This window comes from Callorhinus ursinus, unplaced genomic scaffold (assembly GCF_003265705.2).
Source record: "Callorhinus ursinus isolate GAN/ISIS: 27379988/994484 unplaced genomic scaffold, GSC_fseal_2.0 scaffold8, whole genome shotgun sequence".
Classification (NCBI taxonomy): Eukaryota; Metazoa; Chordata; class Mammalia; order Carnivora; family Otariidae; genus Callorhinus; species Callorhinus ursinus.
In genome coordinates this window covers 69,445,807-69,470,009 of record NW_027397070.1, presented here as the reverse complement: position 1 = coordinate 69,470,009, position 24,203 = coordinate 69,445,807, and the positions used below count along the sequence as shown (strand labels likewise).

The 24,203-nt window shown below is 42.3% G+C and overlaps 1 long non-coding RNA gene, 5 other non-coding genes and 2 pseudogenes across 6 annotated transcripts; all 8 read right to left on the bottom strand.

Moving 5' to 3' along the window:
* Positions 1-4,526: 4,526 nt before the first annotated feature.
* LOC141373201 (uncharacterized) lies at positions 4,527-10,846 on the bottom strand. Its single transcript, XR_012378910.1, has 3 exons — positions 10,799-10,846; positions 7,465-7,537; positions 4,527-4,554 (listed from the first exon to the last, which is right to left on the bottom strand). It is a non-coding gene; the product is annotated as an uncharacterized lncRNA (long non-coding RNA).
* A 2,795-nt stretch (positions 10,847-13,641) lies between these two features.
* Positions 13,642-13,715, bottom strand: LOC112822867 (small nucleolar RNA SNORD113/SNORD114 family). Its single transcript, XR_003207850.1, has one exon. It is a non-coding gene; the product is annotated as a small nucleolar RNA SNORD113/SNORD114 family (small nucleolar RNA).
* Positions 13,716-16,916: 3,201 nt separating this feature from the next.
* Positions 16,917-16,992, bottom strand: LOC112822811 (small nucleolar RNA SNORD113/SNORD114 family). The gene has a single exon (XR_003207804.1). It is a non-coding gene; the product is annotated as a small nucleolar RNA SNORD113/SNORD114 family (small nucleolar RNA).
* A 908-nt stretch (positions 16,993-17,900) lies between these two features.
* On the bottom strand, positions 17,901-17,975 carry LOC112822810 (small nucleolar RNA SNORD113/SNORD114 family). Its single transcript, XR_003207803.1, has one exon. It is a non-coding gene; the product is annotated as a small nucleolar RNA SNORD113/SNORD114 family (small nucleolar RNA).
* An 892-nt stretch (positions 17,976-18,867) lies between these two features.
* LOC112822829 (small nucleolar RNA SNORD113/SNORD114 family) lies at positions 18,868-18,939 on the bottom strand. Its single transcript, XR_003207821.1, has one exon. It is a non-coding gene; the product is annotated as a small nucleolar RNA SNORD113/SNORD114 family (small nucleolar RNA).
* Positions 18,940-20,050: 1,111 nt separating this feature from the next.
* On the bottom strand, positions 20,051-20,119 carry LOC112822865 (small nucleolar RNA SNORD113/SNORD114 family; annotated as a pseudogene).
* A 1,873-nt stretch (positions 20,120-21,992) lies between these two features.
* LOC112822836 (small nucleolar RNA SNORD113/SNORD114 family) lies at positions 21,993-22,067 on the bottom strand. Its single transcript, XR_003207825.1, has one exon. It is a non-coding gene; the product is annotated as a small nucleolar RNA SNORD113/SNORD114 family (small nucleolar RNA).
* A 1,899-nt stretch (positions 22,068-23,966) lies between these two features.
* Positions 23,967-24,035, bottom strand: LOC112822835 (small nucleolar RNA SNORD113/SNORD114 family; annotated as a pseudogene).
* Positions 24,036-24,203: the final 168 nt, after the last annotated feature.

Sequence of the window (24,203 nt, the reverse complement as noted above, 5' to 3'; positions counted from 1 at the left end):
TGAAATAAACTTAATGATGAATTGTGAATTTGTCAAATTTGACAAATTGTGAAAATATATATATATATATACTATATATATTACTATGAAAGATTATACAAAGCCCAAGTATCAAAAAATATAAATTCTCTTTAATTCACAATTTTATAAAATTCCACAGAAAATCTATAAAGAATGTCTTTAACTTCCTGATATTACTAAAATTCATCTAGAAAAATAAACAAGTGAGACTAATGAAGAAAATACTGATATGAGAATGAAAGACTATTCCTACCAAATAATAACATGTATCATAACAATATTGTATTAAAACAAAGCAATACAAGTGTAAGAATAAACAGATTAATTGAATAATAGAAAGCCACAACAAGAAATAAAAACTATTGAAGTATCTAGCATGTGGTACATATGGAAATAGAACATAGTTATTTCTTACAATAAATAAATGATTAAAGATTCAAATATAAAAGATGAAATCAGGAAAGAACTAGAAAAATTGTAAGTGCCTATATAAGCTCAGGGTGGGAAAGGCTTTTCTACGAAAAAAAGAAAGTTTAAGGAAAAATTAGTGATAGATTTTTAGAACATAAAAATGTTTAAAAAAAAAAAAACCATGAGTAAAACGGAATGGCAGATGAAAATGGCAGGGGGTGGCGGGAGTGGGATGAGCATTGGTACTATGGGATAGAAAAAGTTACTGTTCTTTATTTAAAAAGTCTCATGAGATAAAAAATAAAAGAGGAACATGCCAATAGAGAAAAATAGGTAAATGACTTTCAGTTCAATATGGTGAATTAAATACAGATGTTCACCTGCCTTCCCCCTTAAAACTGTGCTAAATGGGGGTGAAGAGATTTTCATTTTGAGATAAGAACACAGGGACAAAGACAAGAACACAGGAGTGGAAACTGATTCAGAACTGGGAAAACCAAATTTAAACTGGCTGTGAGGAAGGTTGAAATAAAGCCTGGTGTATCCCAAGGAACCCACAGAAGTCTCAGGAATTGACAGCACCAGATGCCTCGATGTGGCAAGAAAATCTGAGCCTAAATAGGATGAAGTGGCTGAAAGTCTGCTTAAGAAGAAGGCAGCTCCCCAAAACCTCAACCCCCCATGTAGCCTCCTAATCCTGAGAGAAGACTGAAAATGTACACAGAAAGCAATACAGAGGCGACTGACACAGAAACAGCAAGCACAACTGAGGGTAGGAGTTCTAAACTAAAAAGAGGAAGAAGGCAAAATTATCAAGCTGGATGTTGAGACCCCCTGTCTTCCTCCTCATACCTCCCAGGGCACTGGCAGCCAGATATACTCTAGGCCAGAAACTAAAAAACCTTTGGAGCATCTGAGCAATCCAAAAGAAAAACATTTTAACAACTAAACATGGGGTGCACTAGCTAGCTCATTCTAGAGCCCACACCTCACAAGTTCCAACTAGATCATCAGTTTGAATGCTGAGAGCTACCAAAGAGCTCATTAGTGTATTTGTGTGTGTGTGTGTGTGTGTGTGTGTGTGTGTGTGTGTGTATCTACACATTGATCTCTATCACCAGAGAGTTGAGGAAAGCATGTTAACATGGAAGTCAGAGACATATATACTTGGAAGGAAAAAAAAAAAAAGCTTGGAGACTATGCATGAAGAAGAAAATTTCAGAAAAACTATCATTAATATTATCAGGGATTTCAAATATTATCAGGAACATCAAAACAATCACATCCATGAAACAAAATGTTACAAAATAATACCTGGAGTGTAATAAAAAGTCTTGCAAATAAGAGATTTATTTCTCAGAGAAATCTCTCAGAAAGAGAAAAAAGAAATTGAGGGTTGAAAATCAGAGAAAAAAAAACATGGGAATATTAAAGAACCAAAGAGATCCAACATACAAAAAATAAAAGTTCTAGAAAAATGGATGGAAGGAAATTATCCAAGGACTGTTCAAAAAAAAAATGTCTACACCAAGTTTCAGATCAAAAGGGCCTAGCAAAATGAATGAACATAGATCCACATCAAGATGCATATGCATGAAACTTAAAACCCTAGAAGACAAGAAGAAAATCTTGCACATTCCAGAAAGGGAGGAAAAAAAGATCACATACAAGGGATGATGAATCACAAAGGTTTCAGACTTCTCATCACGAGCACTAGAAGTTAGAAGACAATTATGTCTGCTTTCAAAATCTGAGAGGAAGAAAGATGACCAACCAGAATTCTATACCCAGCCAAACTATCCATGTCATGGTGACGTACACATTCTCCTTTTCAGATGTCAAAAGTCTTCAAAAATTTACCTCCCCTGAACCCTTTCTGAGATAACTGCTAGAGGATGCGCTCTAGCAAAACAGGGGAGTAAACAAAGAAAGATAACCCAAGATTTATGAAATCAGGGATCCAACCAAGGAGAGAGGATCAGGGGACTCCCTGGGAAGAGAATGAGGGCAGGAACCCCAAAGATCAAGCAATCCGGAACAGAAGAGGCACGAAGCCTCCTGGAAGAGATTTCTTTGAAAAGATAAAACACATTTTAAAAAATTGTTTGAATGCATTGAGAAGCTTGAAATAAATCTGATAGGTTCACTTAAAACTAGCCAAAAGAAACAAATAAACAAATACCCAGATAATTATTAATTCCAAAGAAAACAAAAAGTTTTGAAGGACAGGTAAATAATCATAATGTTGCTGCTCAGCTGTCAAGAGTGTTTCCATGGTTATAATAATGTAAACACTGAATACTGACCAAACCAAAACTATAAACCAAACATATTATAGAGGATGGGGCATAGAGGTATGCTCATGGATGGTGAGGCCGAGGACATATGCTCTGGGGTTGAGAAATCAAGATAACACCCAAGCTTTAAAAAAAAAAAAAAGGCAGAAAAATAAGAATGTTACTTAGAAAAATGGATGCAAATGTCAAAAGGATGAGTTAAAAGAATCAAAAGCAGGAGCAGGATTTGGGGTGGGCTTGGGAGAGGAGGGACTGGTGCCTCCACAACAGGCTTATAGGACTATTTGACTCTTAAAATGATGCATATGCTGGACTTCAACAAAAATAAAACTAAGGGAAAGATGAAAAATGCAAGGAACTGGAACTGGCAGGTCAGATACTAAGATCCAGTAAAGATATGTGGGAAATGCTGCGATCACAGGTAATGAAAGCACTGACAATGATGTGTGTTAACAAATTGGCAAATGTTAAAAACTTGATAATTCCCATGGAAACTGGCACTTCTTAAACTAATTCTGAGATTGCAAGTTGGTACCAAGTTTAAGGAGGGCAAGTTGGCCATAAAATGTTCACACCTCTGACATGGCCATCCCACTTTGAGAATGAACTTCAGGAAACAAATCGGACACATATGTGAGATGAACAAAGATGCTCACCCCAACTTACATGATCCAGCTTTGAAAATTATCTAAAAATCTGATAAGAGAGGAACCTATTAAATCAGTTAGGAGGTAGTAATTTGCTAGCATACTCCAAACCACTAAAACATCACAAGCTAGAAAATTTGCCTACGGGCATGGGAAGATATTCAGGATATAGAGTTAGATGATAAAATAGGATGACAATAATGAGCCCAATTAAAAATATACATACATAATATATGTGTATAAACACGCACATGTGTGTCCCCACACACACACAACCACACACACACGTACATACGTGTGCACACATGCACACACCCACTTATGTAATTTACAGCAGAAAACAAAAGACCAGAGTACGGTCATCAAAATACTGGCAGTGTTCACCTTTGAGCGACTGGGATGAGGGTAATTCCTATTTTTCATTTTATTCTTCTTAGTATTTTACAAGCTTTTACAGTAAACATGTATTTCATTTTTAATGAGAAAAAATACTATTTTTTGGAATTATTATGTGCCGTAAGTTTTAGTTATTAGTTTAGTGTCTTTTATGGGGAAAACTCACATGGCTCCATTGTTTATTGCATTTTCCATTATAGTAATGAGTTAACAAAATGCAATTTTATGCATAATTTTTAAAAGAAGACTCATTTCTGCCAGGAGCATGAAGGTAAACCCGAGTCCCAACTCCAGCTGCCAAAAAGGACCCTAGTGTCCAGTCAGCTGTGACGTGAACATGGTCCCTACCACTTGGATGGGACCAGGAACAAGGGGCAGCTCTCTGGGGCCATGCCCCTACTGACCTCACCTCTTTGCCTGCTCCCCCCCTAGTGTGGCCCGGGGCAATTCTAAGTGGCTTATCTGGCAGACCTGCCCTCCACACAGAGAAGCAGCTCCCAGAAGCAGCCCAGCCTCTGCCTGCCAATGCTCTGGGTGGGCAGTGCAAGCATTCGGGTCCATCTGAGGCCTCCACACATGCTCCAGGCCATCTTGGATCACCTAGAGTCTTTACATTGTCTAGACCGTGTGTGGCCCTTCACCATGGACACATACGCCTTCTAGAGTGCAACCAGGAAAAGCAGAACTCACCCAGTGAAGCAGGTGCTCCCCCCATCAAAGATGTCCTCAGGGAAAACTCAGGCTCAAGAAATCACTCCTCCGCTGCTCTCCCTGCAGACGACCTTCCAAGACAAGAGGGCCAAGTCACAAGACCAAATGCAACCTGCAGGAGCGTGTCTGACTCCCAGGGTATGGGGAACTGGGACACACTCCACGGGGGGTACTTTGGGAATGGCAAGGCCAGAGCCAGGGACTTGGTGCTGGATCAGAGCTGGCTGCTGCCTTCCAGATCCTCAGAAGTACATGGGAAATGGACAGCTATGGTATCAAACGTGGGAGTTCCACGCAGGGCCGATCCTGAGCACCTCCGGCTAGGGAGACCCTCCCAGAGTGACAGAGCTGAAAGGAGCGGTGAATGGGCATCACAAGAAACTCAGGATGGAGCAAGGTGGAGGAGGGGAAGGAGAGGGGACGAGACACAGGGAGCCTTCAGATTCCCACCTGTTGCATTACCACTGTTGTTAGTATTACTACTATTGTCTGTCCCCCGAGGAGTAAATTGATTACAGTCCGAATTCCATGGCACCAGCCACCGATGGTCCATGAATGGCTCTTTTATGATCTCTATTCAGCTTGTGAAGGATCTGGTGCCCACCCATATGCCCTGCATAGCTCCGACCTAGAGCCAGACATTAACCAACGTGCATCCCCCTGTGCTGGGTGGATGTTCCTATAGCTCCGTGGTCCTGCGGCTTGCCACCAGCCCTGACCTCACAGGCTGAGACCCGCCCCTGCCTATGCCCTGATCCTGGGTTCGGAGCTGTGCTTGGGCTGTTTACTCCCTGATCCATTTTTGTATGGTTCTAACCACACCATTCCTGGATGCTCTCCCTGCTGGGACAGAAATGGGCTGGTCTCAATGACAGATGGACACCCTCCCAACTGAGGCTCTCCTTGAGGCCACGGCAGAGGGAGTTTTGGGGTAAGCGGGCACCCAGTGGGCTCTGGGGTAGGGAGCAAGCCCAGGTGGGCTGAGGGCGGCCCTGCCCTCACTCCCCTGATGGGCCAGGCCAGGAGTGAGCTAGCTCCATAGCCTGTGTGTTTTGAAGCATGCTGTTTGGGGCAACTCTCGAGCGCAGGAACGGAGTTTTCTAGATGCTTCCCTGCAGGGTTTTTTACAAAAGGTCCTGTAATTGGTAACTTTGCCATGAAAGTTTGTTAAGTTCTTTCGTCCTGATGAGCAAACCATAAACGTGTGATGCCACACTCTTAGGACCCAAGCCCCTGGCACAAAGGAGGACGGTGCCATCAGTCTCCCAGAGGGGAGCAACAGACTTCTGCACTCTGTTCAGGGCACCCGTCCGCCGCCCCTCTCAACCCTGTGCATTCGGGGGGAGGCAACTAGGATGGGGACTGCTGTGCTGGACTTGGGGACACAGCTGAGCTCACTGCACTCATCTGAACCTCAGCTTCCTTCTCTGCAACGGGGCAGTGGGGGGGGGGGGGGCGCGATGATGTACCCTCTGCAGCAGCAGGGGCTGTGAGTGAAGTGCAAGCAGCACCTGCTGACTGGAGCCAGCTCTGGGAGGAGAGGGGCGAGGGTGAGGGAGGGGCAGGCCCCCTGGCAGCTACACCCTGAAGAGCCTCTCCCTCCCTTCTTTCACCAATACCTGCCCAGTGCTTTCTAGCTCCCCAACCCCTTTCCTTTGTGCCCCGCTGCACCCCAGGGAACAGCCATCATGCCGCGAGGGCTCATCTTCTAGCCAACGCCAGCCCACCCCAGCCCCCATTCTGCCCCTTCCTCCTCCGGGTAGGAACCCGAGCCTGCACACAGCGCAGTCCCTGGGAAGGGGTGGCTGAGGAGACAGAGCCCTGGGAGAAGCATCCGGGAGACCCACAGAGCGAAGGACTCACACCAGAGGGTCCCGGGCCGCCCCCACCGTATCTGTGGCTCGAAGGGAATCTTCCACCCGGGGTGACCTCCCCCACACTCCAAGCATGGCCTTCCGGAGGCCGATGAGTGCCCACCAGCTGCACAAACAGCCAAACCAAGGAGCGTGGGCCCACGGCTCACAAGGGTACTAAATTATTTGGATAGGTGACCTGTGGAGCAGTGAGGTCACGGCGGGCGAGGGCGGGAGGCTAGAGGAGGGTCAGTGCCAAGGGTATGCATAGGCAGGATGGGCAAGAACATGAGGGGCAGGGGCCCAGAGTTGCAGGGAAGCAGCAGGGGCCCCAGGGGCACAGGGGGTTGGACGAATGCCCCTTCAAGAATGTCTGAACTCTCTGGCCTGGGGGTTCCGCAGAGAACCCCATGGGGGGCTATTAGTAAATGAGGCCAGAGTGCCAGTGGCGGCCGGGGCAGCGGAGGGGAGAGGACAGCTGGGGAAAGAGCGGCCATGGGGGGGACACGTGCCCAGGCCTCTGCCCTTGTTCCCTCTGGACAGTCGCCAGCAGCCCCGGCCGGCAGGGCCCCGGTTCCCGCTGACCCCAGCAACATCTGCCGGGCACAGGGTCCGGCCCCTGCCAAGCGAGCAGGACGGGCTCTTATTTTATCACATTGATCCGAGGGAGAAGAAAACATAACAAGCCGGCCCCAAAGTGACCAGTGAAGATCAAGGGCCTGGAGGACAGTGAGGAGACTGGGACCGGGGTCCAAGGGAGAGCCATTTTTTCCCCACCCTGCCCCCCAACAGGACAGGCAAAATGGTGATGGCAGAGACTCTTGCCATCATCCTGCTCCGGTGTTTACAGATGGGGACACTGAGGCTGGGCAGCCGTCGGCGCCAACCCAAGTCTCACATAGAGGGGGGAGGGAAACGTCCCCCACGCTTTGTGAAGGTCCCAAGTGACCGCGGAGGCCCAGCGAGCATGGCAGACGGGTGGAGGAGGTGGGGGGGGAATGGGCAGCACCCTCGGGCTCGGGGGGCACAGCGGGGGTGGGGGCACCCGCTGCGCGGCCAGCTCGGGTGGGAGCCCCACGGGGCACAGCACGCAGCAAGAGTTCTGCAGGATAAATGAAGGAAACTTACTTCTCTCACACACAGCTCAGGAGCACAGAACGTGGAGGGCTCTGGTGACTTCGAAGACACCAACTGCTCTTTCCTGGCAGAAAGAGAAAAAATGTCAAAAGAGAACGAGAGGCCACGAATCGCCCTGTCCTAGAGGCCAGTCCCGGGCCTGGGTGCACTCACACAGCTCAGCAGGGACAGTAGGGCAGCCAGTCACAAGGGCTCGAACACGGAGAACCGTCCTCCAGGCCTGTCTATGTGTCCCTGCGTCCCACTGCCTCCACCCGGGGCCTCCACTCAGGGAGGCCGGAGTGCACTGCGAGGAGCCCTAGCATGGGGTCCTGGAGTCATGGCTACCCTCCCCATCCCCAAATGATGTCATCTGTCTCTGGAGGAAACGGGGCCACTTTGGGCATAATATAACGCTATTACTCTTCCTCCTCAGGGTCAGGACCCACAGGCTCTGGTCCTCAGCCCCACCTGGGCCTGCCCCCCAGGGGAAGGGCAAGCCCTAAGCTGGGCCTGCCCCTGAGCATCCCAGTCCCAGCCGGTGCCACATACTTGTCCCATCCATTTCAGTACCAACTCAGTCTCCGCTCTGGCCCCGGGAGGGTTTGAGACCTCCGCCAGAAGCTTGGAGGAAGAGTTGATGGGGCTGAGTGAGCTCACTCCAGTTTCATCAGAGAAGCAAAACCGAACCGCGGAATTCTGTCTTGCAGACCATCAGCCTACTCAGTGACAGCTGAAGGTTTATTTTCAATCTTCGCTTCCCTTCTTTGCGAGGTGGCCCCAGCGACCCCCGCAAACCAGACTCGGCTCTGGCCATTGGCCACAGGGTTTCAAATTTTGAAATGAGCCTTTTGCAAAATGTTCAGTTTCAAGCCCTGGTCCGATTGCCCACATCCTGTCCAAACTTCCTTGGGGAGTGAGATTTATTTAAGAAGGAATAAAATCTCCACGTTCACGTCCCTGAGTGAAAACATGCTCCATCCCGGGCAATTGCAAGGATTAAAGTTACGTATCTCTTAATGAGTCGCAGGCGGAAGGCAAAGTAGAGTTGGCTGGAGAAGAGGACTGGCCTCAGTAATGAGGAGGTGCTACCCCCCCAGCACCAAGGATCCCAGTTCTCTGCCAGGGATAGACTCTGCCTCCAGAATGGCCTCACAACCGTTCTTGTGTGCGTCCATTCACTGTCTCATTCAACCAGCTTCTGACGGATGGACCCACCAGGTGCTGTCCTAGACAGAGGGGGATCCAAAACACCCAAGACCCAGCATCCACCACCGGGCTGGGAAGGCAGACACCAAGCACAGGAGAGGTTTCTGAATGGAGGTCAAGTTCATGGCCGTGCAACAGTTCCAAACGTGGGGTGACCCAACCGACCAGGGGGAGGCAGGACAAGCCATCCTGCTATTGCTCCACGGGAGGGCAGGGTCAGAGCAGGAACACGTGCAAAGGCACAGAGACGCAAATGCACAGACTCAGGGAGGGTCTACAGGGCAACACACAGGGCCAGGAGTGTGTGGTAGGAGCCAGGGCGAGAGGCCAAGTCACAAAGAACCTGAGCGGGAAGGCAAGGAGCTTGGGCTTCCCCCATGAGGCTTCTGGAACTCACAAGAGGGCTCTAGGGAGCATGGGACTTTCTCATGCATTCTAGAAAAATCTAGATAGACTGTACAGACCACAATGAGGAAAACAAACTGGAGGAGGGGCAAAAAGACCAATCCGGAGGCTGACGCCAGCCCAAGATAAGGGAAGTCTGGACCGTCGTGGGGAAGGGGATGACAGAGGTGGCCATGAAGACATGCTGACGGGACGGGACCGAAGTCGGGGGCAGAGGGAGGGAGGCGTGGGCCAGGGTGGCTGAAACAGGCCACACCAGGCATGCTGTAGAACATCACAGGGAAGCTAGCGACACAAGGGCCATTTTAAGAAACTCAGAATGAAATGTGGTAGAGGGAGAAAAGGTCAACACGTATTCCACTGGACCCTCAGTCCGTCATCTGGCAGCACATCTAAGAGAAAACCTTGAAAACTGACGGGCAGATCAAACCCTGACACTCAGCAGAGCCGTCCTTAACAAGCACAGGGCTTGCGTGAGACGCAGTGTTTGGCTGGTGGCCACTGCCCAGGTAATACCCACACAGCTGCTACACAAACCCCACAACCCACTCGCTCCTCTGTCCTCCAGGGACGTCCAAGGACCCCCACGCCTATGGCCTTGTCCTTTGAGACTGCACCCCCAAACAGAGAAGAGAAGCAGAGAGAGCTTGTCATGAGGGCCAGGCCAGCCCAGCCCAGGCGGCAGGCCAACCAAGCCCCCAGCACCTCGGCTTCATAAAACTCATCACGAGTGTCATTAAGTAATTTTGCTGTGAGAACTTGTTTAAAATCTAGCTCCCAAGACTTGGAGCTCCACGAGGGCCGACAGAGGATATGGCTGGTTTCTTTTTTGAATAAAGGAAAGAATGGATGATGAGTTCACCATTTTTTTCAAGTCTCGACCTTCTAGTGGACTACATGACACAAAGAGAAGACTCTGTCCTCAAGGAGTACATTCCCTTCGGAAGAAACCAGCAGGTGCTAACGAACACTGTAACATGGGTTCTGTCAGGGGTGTCAGGACGCACCAATGAGGAGGATAGGACGAACCTAGACAAAGGGATGTGGGGAGCCAGGAAGGGAGACAAGGGGCTATGTGAGTGTGAGGCGGGGTGGGTTGGGGGGGCGGTGAGGCTTAGCACAAAGCTGAGCAACCGGTGGAAGCACAGACAAGAATCTACTGGAAGTTGCTGACCGCTGTGAGATCCAGACAGCTGGTTTACCCAGCAATCCTGGGGAATGGGAGCACCTAAGTCCCGTCTCCTACGTCCACACACATGTGCCAGTCACACTTTTGATTCTAGCCGAAAGCCACCAATGTTCATCCTGCTGCCCACCCTCAGAATTCAGGGGGTCTGGAGTGCTCACTGCCCAGAAGACTCAAAATTAGGGTCCCACATGTCCACAGTTAAGAATGGGGGGGGCCTCTACCTGATCCACTCTGAAGTAGAAAGGCCAGTGATTTGAGCTGAGATCAAATCGTCAGGAAGGAGGCAGCCGTATTCCAAGCCAAATGACCAAGTTCCATCACCAAGTCCAAAGGACACAAAATCAGGAGTGAGAGATGGAATCCAGGGTCAGGAGCCAGCAAGACAGGAGAGGAAGAGGAGTGGTCAGTGTCAGCCATAAAGTGGGTATAAAATTACAACATATAACTACAGGAGGGAGGGAGGATGGCATATTGGGGGCAGAGGGGACGGAGGGTGGGTCTTGGGCAAACACCCCACATAGGACAAAGGTGTTGCCAACTTACTTTTCTTGTCATCTGTCCCTGGCAGAATGGCATGTTCTGCTGCCTTAAAGGTGCATGATCTGGGCCAACCGGTCCCATCCAAACTGGCAGTCTTCCAGAACTTCACTGGACTCGCCATTCTTCTGGGACAGGGAATCTGCGTATTAGTCGGGTATCATTTGGGAGTTTTCAAATAAGTACAGTTGCAACCATCAATTACAGCTACTTTAGGTGATTTCTGAGGCTTCTATTCCCTCCCAAGTACCACAGTGTGGACATTCTAATAAGCTCCTGCTAGACAAGGTTCATTTCCAAAACAAAACATCCCCTCATCGAGGGGATGACGCTGAGACTGGAGGTCCAGAGGCACCTTAAGTCTAACCAAAAGTCCTACAACGACAACCAGAGGAACTCAGCTTGCTTGCATAGGCAAGGAGCTGGCCCACTTGCTGGAGGCATAAAAACAAGACCAGGTTATTTTCGACCTCCAGTCTTGGCAGAGGCAAGGGCAGTTTTCGGGAAGACCCAGGACTTTGATTCCCCAATGGCAAGCCAACGTTGCCCAAGGATGGGCCAAGGTCCAGGGTAGTCAGAACTGCCAGTATCCTGTCTCACTGTCTGGCACTGAACCCTAGAAGCCAGACCCAAGGGAGAATCTGGACTTGCGTAGGAGGATGCCACAGACCATCTGACACACAGCACACTTCCCCACAGCACAGTTCCCAGACCATTCTGAGAAGGGCCATCCCGGTTCCACAAAAGCACATGTATTTTTAGTTATCCTTTAATTCATTCAGTAATAATTTACCGGGCGCCTCCTAGGCTCCAGGCTGGGCAGGCGCCGGGGATCCAGAGAAGAATGTGATCCGGTTCCTGGCTCTCGGGGCACATCCATTTAGTGATGACATGTACACCAATGCCCATGATGGAGTAGCATGGGCGCTCCCGTGAAGCCGTTTACAATGTGCTGGCATTCCCAGCATGCCATGAGGTTGGGGTGTGGCGAGCTCTCTCTGGAGCGGTCGGGGAAGGGATCCCAGTGTGAGCTCACCCATGCACTGCCTCACACGGGGATCATGGACTCACTCACTCCTTTCTTGACTCCCCCCTTTACTCATTCATTCAGTGAAGTTGTTCTTGGATTACATTCCCATCCACTGACTCATTGGCTCATTCACTAATTCATTATTTTATTCACTCACTCTAATATACACTCCATTCCTCCATCCACTTGCTAATGCATCCACTCATTAATTTGTCTCATTTGTGGACTTATTTATTTACACATTAGTTCAATTATTCAACTTTTTCCTTCTCTCATTGATTTATTAATTTCTTCACCCACTCAGTTTTTGGTTTATTACTTAATTCATTTGGTTACTCATTCACTCATTGATGCATACATTGACTCACGGGTTCATTCATTCCCTCATTACTAGTTAATTTTCAATTCTCTAGTAATTCAGGAGCTCATTTGGGGATTCACTTATTCATTCTCGCATCCTTTTGTGCACTCATCCTTCACTTATTGGTCCTCCTTGAGCAACGAGTCTTTCACTCACTCCCTCACGGATTCATTCATTCATCACTCACTCATTATCCTTTTGACACTTTTACTTACACATGGTCTCATCCACGCATTAATTCATTAATTAATTCATCATGCATTTATGCACATATTCATTTACTCAACTCATTGTCAATTTATTAACACATTTGCCTACTCCTTCACATTTTCATCAATATATTTCCTTTTGTTTCCACAAAGACTCATTCATTACCTCACTGTGTCACTCAGTCATTCTCTATTTCATTCATCATTTATTCCATTTCTCACTCAACAAAGATCTATAATCTTCTTAATCTGAGAGGAGTCTAAATCTATTTTTTGAGTGGAGATCTGTTTTTTTCAGTGTTGAAAATGAATTAAGCACGATCTTGTCAGGACAAATTCTTATCATTTGTCCATGCGTGGTCTTCATTGATTTCATTTTATGATTGCATGAAGCCATTTATTCTTTTTAAACAATACAGTCATCATCCATGAATAAAAGGATGAAACCAAGAATAAAAACTTAATCTACTACTTACCCCAATCTATACTGTCCTTGGCCACATCGGTCACAGTCAGGATCTTCATCATTAAATATAATGACTGAAATGGCCAATGTGTGGCCATTCAGGGGTACAAAGCAGATGTAAAAAAGAATAAAATATACTCATCACTGGTTCATACGTGGCATGCACTCATTTAGTTAACCATTTGTTCAATTTTAATTTTTTCTTTCTTCATAAATCAAACATCTAGGAACCCACTGCAAACTAAGAGCAGAACACTGACCATTAAAGACCTATGTCTAGCTGCTTCTTATGCTAAATGGTAACTACCTTAATCTATATATTTTTTTTCTTAATGGACCAAAGTCTATCAGAACTGAATTAGTAGTATTTCCTGTTTTGTAACATAGCCTTTAAATTGGTCTTTTTCTTTTTTTTAAGATTTTATTTATTTACTTGAGAGAGAGTGAGTGAGAGAGAGCACACAAGCAGGGGGAGGGGCAGAGGGAGAAGCAGACTCCCCCCCACTAAGCAGGGAAACGATGCGGGGCTCAATCCCAGGACCCTGGGATCATGGCCTAAGCTGAAGGCAGACACTTAACCGACTGAGCCACCCAGGTGCCCCTAAATTGGTCTTTTTCTATTTCTATTGCTATTTTTCTTTACCTTTGAATATATTTGTTTATTGATCAATTCCTTTATTCACTAATAATATAATATCAATATCCATGAACCCTTCTCAACTAGATTCTTGAACTTTCCTGAGATCATCGCCGCAAAGTCTATGGAGTAGTTCTCTTTGTGCAATGGACCTCAGTGGTTCAAAAAATGATTGATCAAAATTTTCATTCAGATGCATTCCATTCACATCATCGGTCCAGGCATGGCCCTTCTGCATTTAACTTTTAGAGGTGACATTGAACCATTTTTTGGTGTTAGAGTGACTAACAATGAACTAATGACTAATGGATGGTGATCCTATTCAACAACTAGAATACTGACCCCTGAAATGAGTAACAGCCTAGATCTTCACGAAGAGAGAAATGTTTAATCAGTGGGACTAAATAAATAATCAATGGGACAAACATAAAATGAGACTTGAAGTTTTGAAATGAATGAAAAAAGCTAGGTTTTTTACTTGTACTTCATTTGTACCACTTTGGATTAATTATAAACTGTGGTTTGTAACATATTTACGTTATTGGTCTATGCATGACATTTTAGAAGTTAATTATATTTGTTTTATTTCCTTCCATTTTTTGTCTACATTTTCCATATTTTTTTATTTGAATATAGCCAACACACCATGTTACATTAGTTTCAAGTGCATAACACAGTGATTGAACAACTCTTAGAGGGCACAATGCTAAGTAAAAGGAGTCTAAGAAAGGCAGAAGCATATGATTTCACTTATACGTGGAATCTAAAAAGCAAACCAAAAGAATAAACAAAAATCAGAGTCAGACCTATACATAGAGAGAAGATACTGATGGTCACCTAAAGTGTGGGGGTGGGACGGGTATAATGGGTGAAGGGGGTGGGAGATACAGAACCCCAGTTATGGAATGAACAAGTCAAAGGAATAAAAGGCAGAGCAGAGCATTGGGAATATGGTCAGTGGTACTGTAAATAGTGTTGCATGGTAACAGATGGGAGCTTCTTTTTTTTTAACTGATACAATGAAAACCCACAAACTAACCACCAAACCAAGAACTTGGTTACTTACGTAGCATGATATGCTCCTTCCCACAGGGATAAGGCAAAGATCTTCACAACTGGAGAATAATTTAATTAGCTACGGTGCATCCATCCTGCTGAATGTAAAGAGGATGTTGACAAACTAGATTTGGGGTTTAAATACTGAACAGGAGGGAATTGTGACAGAAATTTCTCATAAAGAGTGATATATGCCATATTCTTACATCTGGCTCATGAATGGACCTCCTTATCCATCCATTTTAATAATATAATGAGCACCATTAAATAAACTACCCAACATAAGAACGGGGACCGCTGTAGACGACTGACTCTGGGTCCCATGCCCTCAGAGCTAAAAGGTTAGAACGTCTTTTATAAAACGATGTGTGTTGTGCTAAATCAGATTCATCATGAACCTTGGTTTGTGACACAATCTCATCATTGGTCCTTATGTGGCCTTCTTTGATTATATTCCATACTTTTTAAACATACAGACAACCGTGAATGCCCTCAACAAATAGCCCCAACAAAGACAAGAATTGGGACTATTACTCACACTGAACCATAAAGGTCTTGATCATTACAGAATCAGCTCAAGTGTGTCCACTCTGCAGAGTAGAAAGTAGATGAGAAAAAAAGGGGGAAGGGATGAATATGAATTCTTTTTTAAAATTTAATTTTTAAAATTTTTATTTAAATTCCAATTGGTTAGGGGCACCTGGCTGGCTCAGTTGATTAAGCATCTGCCTTCAGCTCAGGTCATTGGATCGAGCCCCATGTTGGGCTTCCTGCCCAATGGGAAGTCTGCTTCTCCCTGACCCTCTGCCTACCACAGCCCCTGCTTGTGCGCTTTCTCTTGCTCACTCTCTCTCTCTCAAATAAATGAAATCTTTTCAAAATTAGTTAATTACATAATCGGTTACATATGGTGTAATACTAGTTTCAGGTGTACAATATAGTGATTTAACACTTCCATACAGATGTCCACATATTAATCATCATTCTTGATTCATACACTACCAGTCACTGTCAATGGTCCAAGTTTGTGAATTCTTTTCATTTATATTTTGCCTATTGATTTATTCATTTATTTGCTACTTACTCATGAAGAAATATACATAAATCCAAAAAAACCCAGAATAAGAGCCTCAACATCCCTAATATTTATCTATAAAATCATTTCCCACAGATATTAGATCTGTTTCTTAAATTGGCCTCAGTGTTTCATATATGGACATAGCACATAATGTTTCATATCAGTCCCATGTTTATTACTGGATCATGTTTGGCTTTTTTGATTATATTTCCTACTTCTTTTTTTTTTATTAAATAAAGATTTATTTATTTATTTTAGAGAGACAGCATGAGCAGGGGAAGGGAGAGAGGGAGAGAATCTCAAGCAGATTCCCAGCTGAGCACAGAGCCCAGTTCGGGGCTCCATCTCGTGACCCAGAGATCACGACCTGAGCCAAAACCAAGAGTTGGACACTTAACCACCTGAGCCCCTCAGGTGCCCCTATTTCCTACTTCTTTTATAAACTTCTTTTTCTTAAAGATTTTTTTATTTATTTGTCAGAGAGAGAAAGCGAGAGAGTGCAAGCACAAGCAGGGGGAGCGGCAGGCAGAGGGAGAAGCAGGCTCCCCACTGAGCAAGGAGCCCGATGCGGGACTCGATCCCAGGACCCTGGGATCACGACCTGAGCCTCAGGCAGACGCTTGACCAACTGAGCCACCGAGGTGTCCTCCTATTTCCTACTTCTTAACAATGCATTCACCACTCTTAAATTGCCCAAACCAAGACAAGAACTTTGACTATTACTCACACACACTGGTCTCCATGCTCCTAAGACAGCCATTGAGGCCATGGCAGAATGCCATAACTGGTGTGGCAGTGCCCATTCTGAGGAGTATAAGAGCAAAAGCGGAAAATAGAGTTTGAGATCTTCTATCCATTGGTCCTTTGTATTCCACCCTTCATTTACTCAGCCATTTAATATTTATTAATTGACTGTGGTATTTGCTTACTTTTCTCTTACCAAAACAAATGTTGAACTTCTAATTCATTGATTCAGAACAAAACACTGATTATTACTTACCAATGGCTATGTAATCCAAGGTAATACCTTTGGTCTACTTATTATCCATTCCAGATTATATTAATAGTATTTTCTCCTTATCACATCTTTTCATAATTTAGACTATGCCTCACTCCATTCATCTTTAATCATTTAAATATTTTTATTGATCCTTCCATTGATTCTTTGATATTAATATAATCTATGAGCCATAAAATTAGAAGCAAAAGATTCTTACATATCTCTAACATTTATCTATAGGATTTTGTTTCAACAGAGGAATAGACTAGATTTCTATTGTATTAGTGTTGGACCTCAGAGTTCCAGACATGTAGTAGTCATCATCCATGACTCATACCGCCACCAGTGGTCATCATTGATCCAGACTTGACCCTCATTTTAATTTGTGTCTACATGAATTTTATTAATTCATCAATAACAATAAAAGATCTACCTGAAGTCCTAAAACATTGAGAGTAAGATCCTTAAATATCTCTAACATCTGTCTATAGAATCATTACTCATGGTAATACACCTTTTTCATTACTTTATTTCAATGTTGCATGTAAGGATTAATCAAAACAATGCTTCACATCAACCCCATACTTATGCCGGGGCCACAGTTAACCTTCAAAATTATATTTCATATTTTTAAAATAATATAGTGAATACCTTTAAAAAAAAAAAAAAAGCAAACACTGAAACCAAGACAACAACCTTGACTATTACTCACATTGATCTCCACGCTCCTAAAGCAGAGATGTAACCATGGAGCTCACGACCCTGGAGGATGCTTACATCAGCTCAAGGGTGTCCGTTCTGAGGCTTACAGAACAGAGGAGGAGATAAAGAAAGGTTGAGACATTATCAGCATCAGCCCTTGAATTCCACCTTTTATTTAGTCAGTCACCTAGGTAGTTATTTGGGATAACATTTTTACCTTCTTTTAAATAAACAGTGTAGGGCTTGCCACTGACACAGAACCTGAGCAATGACTATTGGTAATGCTGTCTGTATCATCCTTAATCAAAGAATATTTACTTCTTAGTGAATATCAGAGTTTTCAATATATATCAAGAGCATTTTTTGTCTTACCATATATTTTTATAATTGGACAATGCTTAACCTTATTCATCTTTACCTCTACATTTTCAATGTTCTTTCATTGATCCAATTGTAATAATAGTTTGAATATACATGAACACAAAGACCAAAATGAAATCCTTCTGTGTTTCTGACATCTGTTTATAGAATCATTTCAAAAAGAGAAAATGGACTAGATTTCTTTTGGGTTGGACCTCAGAGTTCCAGACACGTAGCATTCATCGTATATGACTCATACGCCACCAGCCGTCATCATTGATCCAAGATTAGTCCACTTTCTCTTCATTCATTTCTATGATATTTATTGATGAATTCATTAATTCACTAATTATACTTTCAAACTCTATGACTCACAGAAACTGACAAAGAGCCCTGGTATCTCTAATCTGTATATAGAAGCATTGTCATATCAATATATCTCTTTCATCAATATCTGCAGGCTTTTATATATGCATCCATTGATATAATGCTTCATATCTACCCTGTATTTACTATTAGGCTACATTTGGCCTTATTTGATTATATTTCAAACCTTGTTACACATTGAATACTCTAAAAGAACACAAACCAAGATGAGAACGTTATTACTCACTTTGGTCTCCATGCCTCTAACAAATAGAGGGAACCAAGAGCTCAAGACCATGAGAGATGCTTATGTCAGCTCAAGTGTGCCCATTCTGAGGAGTACAGAGCAGAACAGATGATAAAAAAAAATTATGCCACCTCTCCATCAATCCTTGCCTTTCATCTTTAATTTAGACAGTCATTTGTACAATCATTAATTTCAAGTGTATTTATTTCATTTTCTCTTAAGAAAACAATTTTGAACTTGCCACTGACCCAAAACATAAACACTGTCTATAATTTATACTGTCTGTCTTCTCCCTAACCTAAGAGGTAACAGTCATATGCTGTTGAACTTCAGTGTTTTGAAAATATATCCACAGCATTTCTTGCCTGATCTCGTATTTTTATAATTGGACAATGGTTCACTCCACTTATCTTTCTCTCTTTCTTTCTTTCAATTCACTTATCCAATTATAATAATGGAATGAAAAACCATGAGCGCAATGGCCAAAAAGATCTTTGTGTATTCCTGACCTCTGTATGTAGAATCACTTTAAAAAAAAGGGAATGGACTAGATTTCTCTTCTGTTGGACCTCAGAGTTCCAGACACGTATTCATCGTACATAACTCATATGCCACCAGTCGTCGTCATCGATCCAGTATTGTCCCTCTTTTTCTTCATTCAATTCCATTTGTTTATTGCTCATTAATTCATTAATAATAATCTGTAATCACTATAATTCACAAAAACCCAAGAAGTGTTTTTATGTCCCGAATCTGTATACTGGACAATTCTCACATCAATCTCTTTCATTAATTAACCTCAGTTTTACATATATGTAATAATCAATGCAATGCCCCATCTCATTCTCACATTTAGGGCGCCTGGGTGGCTCAGTTGGTTAAGCGACTGCCTTCGGCTCAGGTCATGATCCTAGAGTCTCAGGATTGAGTCCTGCATCAGGCTCCCTGCTCAGCAGGGAGTCTGCTTCTCCCTTGGACCCTCCCCCTTTGTGCTTTCTCTTTCTCTCTCTCTCTCTCAAATAAATAAAATCTTTTAAAAAAATTAATCTCACATTTATCACAACTGTACAATTGGCCATCTTTTTAATAATACATGGAATACTCTTAAAAAAAACCACCTAAACCAAGACAAACACTTTGACTACTACTCACATTGGTCTCCATGCTCCTAGCACACATACGCAACCATAGAGCTCGTGACCATGGAAAGTGTTAAATCAGCTCAAGTGGGTCCACTCTGAAGAATACAGAGCATAACAGGTGATTACTAAAAAAAACAAAACAAAAAAACAAACAAAAAACGCAGATCTTATCTCCATTGATCCTTGATTTCGGTATTTCAGTTACTCGTTGATATATTTATTAATTTTCCATAAATGTTTTTTTCTCTTAACAAAAGGAATAATCTCAAACTTGGATCTGATCTAGAACAATAAAATTGACTCTTACTAAACAGTGTCTACGTGATCTTAAACCAAAGAGATAATATTCTTAATCCATTTATTTCTTAATAAGCATCAGTGCTTTCAATTTTTAGTAATATTTTTTGCCTGATCATCATATAGGCTTATTTGAAAAACACTTCATCCTCTTCTTTATCTATTTATATCTGTTTGATGGTTCTATCATTGATTCATTAGTAATAGTGAATCTAAATCTATGAATTTAAATGAGAACATGGTATCTATATATTCCTAACATGTGACTAATGGATCATTTCAAACAGGAAATAGAGTAGGTATTGTGTTGAACCGTTCCCACACGTATTGTTCATCATCCACAACTCATACACCACCAATCAACATTACCTGTCCATGACAGACCCTCACTTTCTTCATGTGTTTTACATTTGTTCTCAATTAAATCATTAGTTCTTAGATATTAATAAAAGACATTTATTCAAGAAAACATGAGCACAAGATCGCTGAATATGCTTAATGCTGTTCTGTAGAATCCATTCCCATACACTATATACTATGTATTTTCCTTTTTTTTTTTTTGATTCATCAACACAATGTTTCCTATTATATCTATTTTTGTGCCATGGGTAACTTTTTTATTCTGTTTAATACTTTATAACAATGTTGAGAATACTCCTAAACAAATGATTAATAAAGAACGTCTCAAACTCAACACCCAAAAAATAAATAATCCAGTCAAAAAATGGGCAGACGACATGAAAAGACACTTCTCTGAAGAAGACATACAAATGGCTAACAGACACATGAAAAAATGTTCATCATCATTAGCCATCAGGGAAATTCAAATCAAAACCACAGTGAGATACCACCTTATACCAGTGAGAACGGCAAAAATGGACAGGGCAAGAAACAACAAATGTTGGAGAGGTTGTGGAGAAAGGGGAACCCTCTTACACTGTTGGTGGGAAGTGGTACAAGTTGGTACAGCCACTTTTGGAAAGTTGGTACAGCCACTTTGGAAAACAGTGTGGAGGTGCCTCAGAAAATTAAAAATAAAGCCACCCTATGACCCAGCAATTGCACTCCTGTGTATTTACCCCCAAAACACAGATGTAGTGAAAAGAAGGGCCATGTGCACCCCAATGTTCATAGCAGCAAGGTCCACAATAGCCAAACTGTGGAAAGAGCAAAGATGTCCTTCAACAGATGAATGGATAAAGACGTGGTCCATATCTACAAAGGAATATGACTCAGCCATCAGAAAGGATGAATACCCAACTTTTACATCAACATGGATGGGACTGGAGGGGATGATGCTAAGTGAAATAAGCCAAGCAGAGAAAGTCAATTATCCTATGGTTTCACTTATTTGTGGAACATAAGGAACAGCATGGAGGACATTAGGAGAAGGAAGGGAAAAATGAGGCAGGGGAAACCGGAGAGGGTGACAAAACATGAGAAGACTGCGGACTCCAGGAAACAGACTGAGGGTTCTAGAGGGGAATGGGGTGGGGGATGGGCTAGCCCGGTGATGGGTATTAAGGAGGGCGCGTACTGCATGGAGCGCTGGGTGCTATATGAAAACAATGGATCGTGGATCACCACATCAAAAACTCATGATGTATTGTATGGTGACTAACATAACATAATAAAATAAAATTAAAACAAACAAATGATTAAAACCAAGCTAAGATCTTTGACTATTACTCACTTTGTTCTCTTTCCTGACACAGAGGCAACATAATCTTAATTACGGCAAAAGCTAAAATCAGCTCAGTGCATCCATTCCGAAGCCTACCAAGAAGACACAATGATTAAAAAAAAGAGAGAGAGACATTCTCCCCATTGACCCACAGTTTTAATCGTTCATGTACATAGTCATTTAAGTGTTTACTAATGTACAGTGATATTTCTTTTCCTCGCAGTACAATAAACATCAAACTCACGACTCAGGGTGATACTGACTACTTACTACCTGTCACCATCCATGTCACCCTTACTCAAAGATGTAATACGCTTGGTCCATTTATTATCCATTCCAGTGAATATTAATATTCATTTTCCTGACTATATATTTTAGTAATGAACAATGTTTCACCCTCTTCATCTTTATTCATTTATACATTTGCTAATTTATTCTTGCCATTGATTCTTTTATAATCATATTTTTAAAATTCATGAACACAAAGACCAAGGAAAAGATCACGGTAGAATGCTGAAATCTATGTATAGTCTTAATATATGGTGAATGGATTAGTCTTTCTGTGTTGGACCTCAGGGTTCTAGATATGAGGTATTCATTGCATATGACTCAAAAGCCACCAGTTATCATCACTGGACCATAACTGCCCATCTTCATCCTCACCTACTTTTGTTTATTAACTAATTAATAAGGAAATGCATGTAAATCACAAAAACACAAGAATAAGGTCCTTGATTATCCCATAACATCCACCTATAGAGTTATTCACGTAGAGACTAAATCTCTTTCATTTAACTGAACTCAGTGTTTCATTTATGGACTAAACATGTAATGCTTCATATCAATCTGATATTAAATATCACTATGGTTGGCCTTCTTTGATTAAGTCAATAATTTTTAATAATGCAGCAAATAATTTTCTTAAAAAAAACCAATCAAACTAAGTCAAGAACTTTGACTATTACTCACATTGTTCTCCATGCTCCTAACACAAAGATGCAACCATACAGTTCGTGACCTTGGAAGAATCCTTAAATCAGGTCAGGAGTGACCATTCTAAGAAGTGTAGAGCATCACAGCAGATGATAGCAAGACTGAGAAATTGTCTCCATTCTACCTTGCTTTTTACCTTCATTTGGCTGGTCATTATTATCCATTCCAGTGGATAATAATATTCATTTTCCTGACTATATATTTTAGTAATGAAAAATGCTTCACCCTCTTCATCTTTATTCATTTATGCATTTGCTAATTTATTCTGTCATTGATTCTTTCATAATTATATTTTTAAAATTCATGAACACAAAGACCAAGAAAAAAAAATCACTGTATAATTCTGAAATATGCCTAAAGTGTGACTTGAAATATGGGGAATAGACTAGATTCCTTTTGTATTGGCCCTCAGAGTCCCACATTCATATTATTCATTCAACTTTGACCATTACTTACTTTGGTCTCTCTCCATACAGTGGCACCATGACTATTTTAATGAGGCAGAAGCTGAAATCAGTTCCAGCATCCATTCTGAAGAGTACTAAGCAGAAAATGTGACTGAAATGGTTGAGACTTTTTCTCCATTGATTCATAGTTTCCATTATTGGTTTGCATAGTCTGGACATTTAATAGTGGTAACATTTGTTTTTCTCTTAAATTAAATGTCGAAGTTTTAACGGACTCAGTCAATACCTATTACTTACCACCTATCATTCTCACTCAAGATATATATACTTGATCATTTTATTTTCTGTTCCAATTATATTTCCTTATTATATATCTTAGCAATAAAGTGTTTTACCCTCTTCAGATTTATCAATTTACATTCTACTTATCCTACCATTGATTTTTTTTTTATTGAAGTACAGTTGACAAAAAAATTTCCTACAAAGATTAGTTAACTAATGCTTCCTATTAACATCGTATTTTTTTAAGCATGTTTGGCCGATCACTGATATTTCACACTTTTTAATAGTGCAGTGAAAACCTTTTTGTAAAACCACAAAACCAAGAAAAGAATTTTGACTATTACTCACATTGTGCTCCAGGCTCTTCACACATAGATGCAACCACAAAACTCGTGGCTATGGTGGATTGCTTCAACCGGCTGAGGGTGACCATTGTAAGGAGTACAAGACAGAGCAGATATAAAATGATTGAGACTTTACGTTCATTCATCCCTGTATTCCACCTTTCAATCAGTGAATGAACAATAATGACATCATCCTTGACAGAAAACATGAATATTGACTATTATTTATGAATAACTATGTCATCTTTAGTCAAAGAATAGATGCATATGTACCTTTCAAAATAGGTATTTATTTTTAACATACGGTAACAGTATTTCTTGCCTAACCACGTATTTTAATAACTGGACAAAGTTTCACTGCCTTCATCTTTCTCTATGTATTTATTTCATTGAACTAATTATAATAATAACAGAAATGCCTGAATGTAAAGGCCAAAAGAAGATCTTTATATATTCCTGACACATGTCTAAAAGATCACTTAAATGGGGGCAAAGGACCAGAATCCATCTGTGTTGGACCTCAGAGTTCCAGACACATATTCATCGTACACGACTCATACGCCACCAGTAGTCATCGATCCAATATTGTACCTGTTTTCCTCATTTCTACAGCGCTTATTGACTAATTTATTGATTCACTAATTATTCTGAAAACCAATTATCAAAACAATAGCAACCCTGAAATCCCTATTCTGTATATAGAATTATTTTCACGTCAATATATCTCTCTCTTTAAGTATCCTACATTTT